General features: G+C 40.2%; 1 pseudogene; it reads right to left on the minus strand.

The window, feature by feature from the left end:
* Positions 1 to 1,732: 1,732 nt before the first annotated feature.
* On the minus strand, positions 1,733 to 2,963 carry LOC131063989 (protein EXORDIUM-like 2; annotated as a pseudogene).
* Positions 2,964 to 6,485: the final 3,522 nt, after the last annotated feature.

Here is a 6,485-nt window from a genome sequence, read left to right on the forward strand (position 1 = left end):
AATGCATGGTCAGTGGCTCACTCTTGTATAAAACTCCCTTTTGTCTCATTTAACCAATTTACAATGGAGTTTCCTAGCAAATTCCATCGTTCTTCAATAAAATACAACTATCTTCTATTTGGATACAATTTTGAAATAATAGCATATCCTCTATATATAGCTATCCACATTATATTCATTACAACAAAACTGTAGATAAAATGAATTCCCTGTGTCACTCTTTCACTACAAGCAAGAGGATGTGTGGTGGCAAGAGGATGTGTGGTGGCATAGGAATTATACAAGGTGTGCATTGTCTCATTATTATCATCCAAGTTTATTTAGCAAATAGAAAAAGCTACAAGTATTTTAGTGAGGATGATCTAGATAAGAAGTAGTTAGTATTGCTTATTATTTTACCAACACTTTCTACAATAGTATTTCTTGATAAAAATTTAGGCAAGCTTTGAATAGGTAAGAATTTCTTTATTAGGAATCTTATTATTATTTTTTGTTATGCATACATGTGTATATGCCCAAGAGAAGAGGTTTTAGTTGGGCTTCAAAGTGGAGAAGTGTACCTTTGTTGGTTATAGTGATTGAACGAAAATATATAAGCATTGGAATCTTGAGACAAGGAAGGCAATATATAGTTGTAATATGAGTTTCAAAGAAATCAAGTCTTCATAAGTATTGAACAACTTAGAGATTAAGAGAGAAAGGTGTGGTGTAATTTGAACAAAAAATCAAGAAACTAATGCTTAAAGATGAACATGATGTTCATGATGGACCAAATGAGGATATGGACCATCAGGAGGATTTTGAGGAAGGAGAACATGTTACTCCACTTGTAAAAAGGTACACTCAACAAGTAAGATACCCATGATGTATAGCCCACCTTTTTTGTGTGTTATATTTTTGCACTGTAATTATAATCACCAAAGACTAAGTCTTCAAAAATGAACATGAATTAAGAGGGCCTCCAAGAGAGGAATAGCATGAGAATTTTTCGGTTTCTTAAAAAGAAACTTATTGGTTGTAAATGGGTCTTCAAGAAGAAGTTCAATTCTATTTAGGTAAGATTTAAAATACAAGGGATTATTGGTGGCTAAGAGTTATTCCTAGGTTGAAGGAATAGATTTTGGTGAGATTTTCTCTCATGTTGTAAAATTAACTTCCATTAGATTTTTGTTATATGTTACTCAAAAATATTTTATTATTACCAAGGATGATCAAATTTGAGTAGAACAAGAGCTATTTAAGGTTTTGTTGATACGGATTGGATAAGTGTTGTTGAGATTGAAAGATCTACTTGTTATGTGTTTAACTTGTTTGGTGGTGCAATCAAATGAATGCGAAAGAGATGGACTATGTTTTCTCTTTCCACTATCAAAAATTGAGTACATGATGTATACTCTTGATTGTAAAAAGGTAATGTGGCTTAAGCACATTAATACATTTAAAATTTGATCTAAATTAATTAATAGTAAATGTCTTTTATCTTACCCTACTTTACATCTAATCTCCAACCATAGACAGGATATGCATATCAATTAGACACATTTTCAAACAAAATTTATCTTTAAAGATATGTAAATACTGATAAAAGTCCCTTAAGCCCATTATATTCTCCAATAAAATCCCCAAACTTTCAACCAATTAAAATACAGATAATTAATTTTTCACATAATTTCTATTAAATATTATGCATCTCCAGATCAAAATAATTTGTGAGCTCAACAGAATAAAACTAGTATAAAGAATAATGTATAAATTCAAAAGATTAAATGAATTAAAGAATTATAAACAGCTGGAAGTCTGAGCACTCCAGTCTGTTAAAAGAATTGTATGCAGGAACTATTTAAATTTTGTTTAGGTGATTCAGACTCAGACCAAGGTTTTGCAGGAGCGCGAGGTGGGATCCCACATTGCTGGCAGAAGGAACGTGCGTCCGTTAACTCCATGAGCATTGTAACTGGCACCTGTCGTCTCGTCCACCAACACTTGCCCGGGGTAACCAGGATAAGCCCCCTTTCCATACATTCCCGGACACGCTGATACCGCCTCCAATGGAGCAGCGGCGTCTCCTTGGAAGTAACCTGACTTGAATGGATTTGTAACCGCTCCGGCAACTGTCGCTGCAATGTTGATGATCATGCCATCGATGCCCACGTCCCCGTTGGGAGGCAGCAGAGGAGGGCTCTGTGGACCGTAAAGAGGCTGATGAAATGGCCACGCGCACTGCCCCGGGCATTGCCTTGCTGAGTTTCCCACCCACGCATATGCGTATGTATTGCCTTATTTGCTGCTGTCATGGAATCCGCAAGAGCTGCTGCAGAAATTCTCCACCATAACATCCTCAGATGTCAGCACCAAATACAACTCCACCTCACCATTGTTTTTTTTCTTCTGGGGCGGAGGCAGAGCTCTGTACTGGATAGCACTCTTCACCAGGACAGCAATGTCACTTCTTTTCAGGGACTTTCCGATAGAATAAGCTCCGTCCAACTTCTGCTTCCCCAGCCTTGTATTTAGTGTTTGGGCTTGGTTTAATTTGGAAGGTGCTTTGCCTTTGTAGGCCTCTGTTGTTTTCCACCAGGCGGACACAGAGGGAGAGCCCTGCTTGCCGTCTCCCATTCCCAATGACTCCACAAAATCGGCCACAATGGTACGCTGCGTGGAAGTGAAATTGCCGTACCAAATGAGATGAAGATTGAGAATGGGTGTTGTGCTAAGCAGAGGGCCATTGTGGTATTGCAGAACAAGAGGTTCTTCTTCTACCAGAGCGGAGAGCTTTCTCGACTGAGCCAAAGGCCGAGCTGCGGCATCCACTGTGGACAATGCCGCCATACATAGTAGCATTAAACTCGCCAGAATCCTCTGAGACCCTAAACCAACCATTTTTTAGAGGTATTTATTAGCAGGGGAATACTGATTTGAAAGATACGCTGTATAATCGAATAAGAAAATGTGGTGTGGGAAGGAGGAGGAAGGCAATGCAATTTAAAAAGGCATGATAGAACGAAGTCAAAGTGGTCAGGGCAGCTTAAACCGCTGGCAATCACAAAAAAAGGCGAAAAACAACTAATCAATTTGCAATGTAGCTTCCTGGCTCATCTAAAATACAGCTATGTTGTGTCTGGATGCAATTTGCATTGCGCGTGAATGAGATCATTCACGTCTTCTGCTTGGTCCCCATCGTGCTTGCGTGTTTGGTGGGGAAAAATTCACTGCCTTGGCAATTAAGACAAAGTTATTTGGAATTGCACAGTCGTGCTTGCGTGTTTCGTGGGGAAAAATTCACTGCCTTGGCAAACAAGACAAAGTTATTTGGAATTGCACACTCGTGGTTGCGAGGCAAAAATTTATTGGGCTTGAATTAGTTATTTTTAAAACTAGTATATATATCTTAAAATTTAATTTAATCTATATAAAGTATGTTATATGTGTTGGCATATTTTATATAAATTAAATTAAAATTTAAGGTATATATGCTAGGGACGCGTCTATTCTGGTTCCAAAATGGCAATACTTGTCGATTTTGCAATAAACAGTTGCAATTGACTAACATATCGCTAACACGTTGTACGAAAGGTCTGTTTTGGAGCTAGAATAGCCACGGCCTATATGCTAGTGGCAGTCACGCAGTGGGACACGGAAAACATAAAACAAATGCAATAAATAATTATATAGTATCTTTTTATGAAAATAAATTATATTGAAAATATCTACTAATGATTTTTGGAGGAAGAGAGAGCGCTTTGCAACTAGGGCACATCTTCCGAGGGTGCCACTGGTTGCAAACCGCCACTGCGTGCGAGGGCTCCCTGGCTTCGCTGGGCAGCCCTCGAACATTAATTGAAAGCCTACCACAATTAATGGAGGCGAATAAAGGAACTCAAAGAAATGATACACCACACACTCTTCATGCCGTCGAGAACGAGCACTCGAAACGAAAGACTTTCAACCATGTGTTGGAGGGCAAACGACTTCTTTTCCCTGTTGATGCAAGATTTGAGGCCACGACTCAGAATGAAGATGCAACCCATATCGCGTGAGAAGAAGGTGAGGTTTCCCCCTCCAATCGCATCATCATTAAACCCAATGGTTCAATGCTTCCTGCTATTTCCTTTGAGATTTCTAGGCTTAGGGACTCAGCTATTTTTTTTGCCACGTTTGATGTAAATAAGGTACCATCTCGTCAATATATGAACAAATGGCTACAAGATGTTTGGGTCAATAAATTAGGGTTTCATTATTCATTTTGTAGAATGATTCAAAAGGAGTTGTTCTTAATTTTTTTTGATAATAAGGAAAGCCAAAGCAAAATTGTTAATAAATGGTATTGGTCGGTGGGGAATTTGACTTTCAGGGCAATTCGTTGGGACCTTGACTCTTGTAATGATGAAATTCTGGCCCTTTCTAGTCCAAAATGGATAACTATAAAAAATGTTCCCCCTTTTCTCTGGTCTTGTATAGATAAGATAGTCGAACCATTGGGCAAAATTGTACAAATTGATTCATCCCCCTCGGTTCTTCCACATCTCAATGCTAGGTTACTCATAGCCTTAAAATCGAGTCTTGTATACCCCGATGCAATTGATATTCGCCTTGATAATAAAACCTTCTCTTGCCAAATTGAGTACATGGGTGGTGTAGATGCCTGTCATTATTGTAAAGTGAATGGTCACTTCAGAAGCAAATGCCCATTACTGAAAAATATCAGGGCTAAAAAGCCCTCCTCTGGTCCTCCACCCGCCGAGCCCCCAACTACTCCCTTCGAACCTCCTCCGACTGCCTCTGCTTACTCTCATCCCCCCACTCCTCCCCCATCAGACATTGTCCCCCCATCTCCGGCTATCCCCCACCCTCTCGATCCCCCCCCTCCTCTTCGGCTCCCTCGATGGCTGCTTCTATCCTGAAATATAGTAATGCTATTAAAGATGCCCTATCTGCTACTCAAACCCCCCCCCCCTTTGAACCCTTTGTGCTTGCTCATAACCCCGAACTTCACTCAGGCTCGAGATCCCAGAATGCACAACAACTTGTGTTGGAAAGTTTGAGAAGAGTTGCTGAGGGTAGGAAGATTCTTGAGCAAGACCTTCACAAGCAAAAATTGGAAATTGAAGCCGCTTCATGGAAGATGCTTGGCCTTGAGAGCTTGGATAGAGGTGCACCACCTATAATAGATACCCCCAACAGTGCCTCTGGATAGGGCCTTGAATTGGTTGCATGTAGGGGACCTACTAAATAAATTAAAATAGATGAGATTAATCCTCCTACCCTAGAATTGAAGGATTGTGAATACAATTCCACTGTGGGTGAAATCTCGGTAGATCCTCTAGGTGCATCCAATGGGTCAGAGGCCTCTGTGCGAGACCCTAGTAGTACCTATTATACTTTTGTCGCCCCTATTGAAGCTCTGAATGTAGACAAAACTGTGACACGAGACAATGGGATCAACATGGATCCCCTTACTCCTGGGTGGACCAATTTTGAGTAGGGCTCGGTAGAAACACCAGAGGGGTTCACTATGGTCAAATACAGGAAGTCAAGAAGGAAGAGATCCCCCAAAAATGACAAAGATAGCTCCTCTACGAAGGAGTCCCTTGGCCCCGAACAGATATCTGAGGCAAGGAAAAAGAGAGGTAGACCTTGTTCCTCCATTGTATTTGATGCTAGCAATATCACAAATAAAGAGGAATGGCCTAAATGCTTTGAGGGATTTAAATCCCAAATGGACCCCTCCCAATAAAGTTAGCCATGCTGAAAATAATCTCTTGGAATATTAGGGGCCTTGAGCCTCTTGATAGGAAATATATCATTAAGAGATTCCTTAATGGACATAAGGACATGGATTGTCTCCTCCTTCAAGAGCTAAAGGTTGTTGGCTTCACTTTGCAAATCGACCTCAAATGTATTTGGAGGAAGGCTACACCCTTTTGCACCAACCACTCCAAGGGTAAAGGTGGTACAACCATACTACTTAACCCTAGATGGGCTAACAAAGTGATTAACTAGGGTCAATCCCCCTGTGCTAGGGCTATCTGGGTTTCTATTCAGTTGGATGACCAAAAGTTTGGAATTTGTTCTGTATATGCCCCTAATGACTATAGGGAGAGGGGGGAGCTTTGGAACTGGCTAGCAAGTTCGGAGGACATCCCTTGGATTGTGGGGGATGATTTCAATATGATTGAACATGCAAATGCTATAAAAGGAGGCAACAAGTTTGAATGGAAGGGTATGGAAAGGCTACAATGGGACAGAATGATTAATAAACTACATCTTGTTGACCCTATTGTTGGAAGGAAAGGCCATCTGAACACTTTGTGGTATACTTGGTGTAACTACTAGCAGATGAATAAGAGAATCTATTGTAGGCTGGACAGACTCTACTTCAATAAAAATCATTTTGACTTTAGCAAAGGAACTAATGGTGATCAATACTCTATCTCCTCATACACATTGTCAGACCATCATCCCATACTAATGGGTATTGATCTCTC

Source organism: Cryptomeria japonica, chromosome 11 (assembly GCF_030272615.1).
Source record: "Cryptomeria japonica chromosome 11, Sugi_1.0, whole genome shotgun sequence".
Taxonomy (NCBI): domain Eukaryota; kingdom Viridiplantae; phylum Streptophyta; class Pinopsida; order Cupressales; family Cupressaceae; genus Cryptomeria; species Cryptomeria japonica.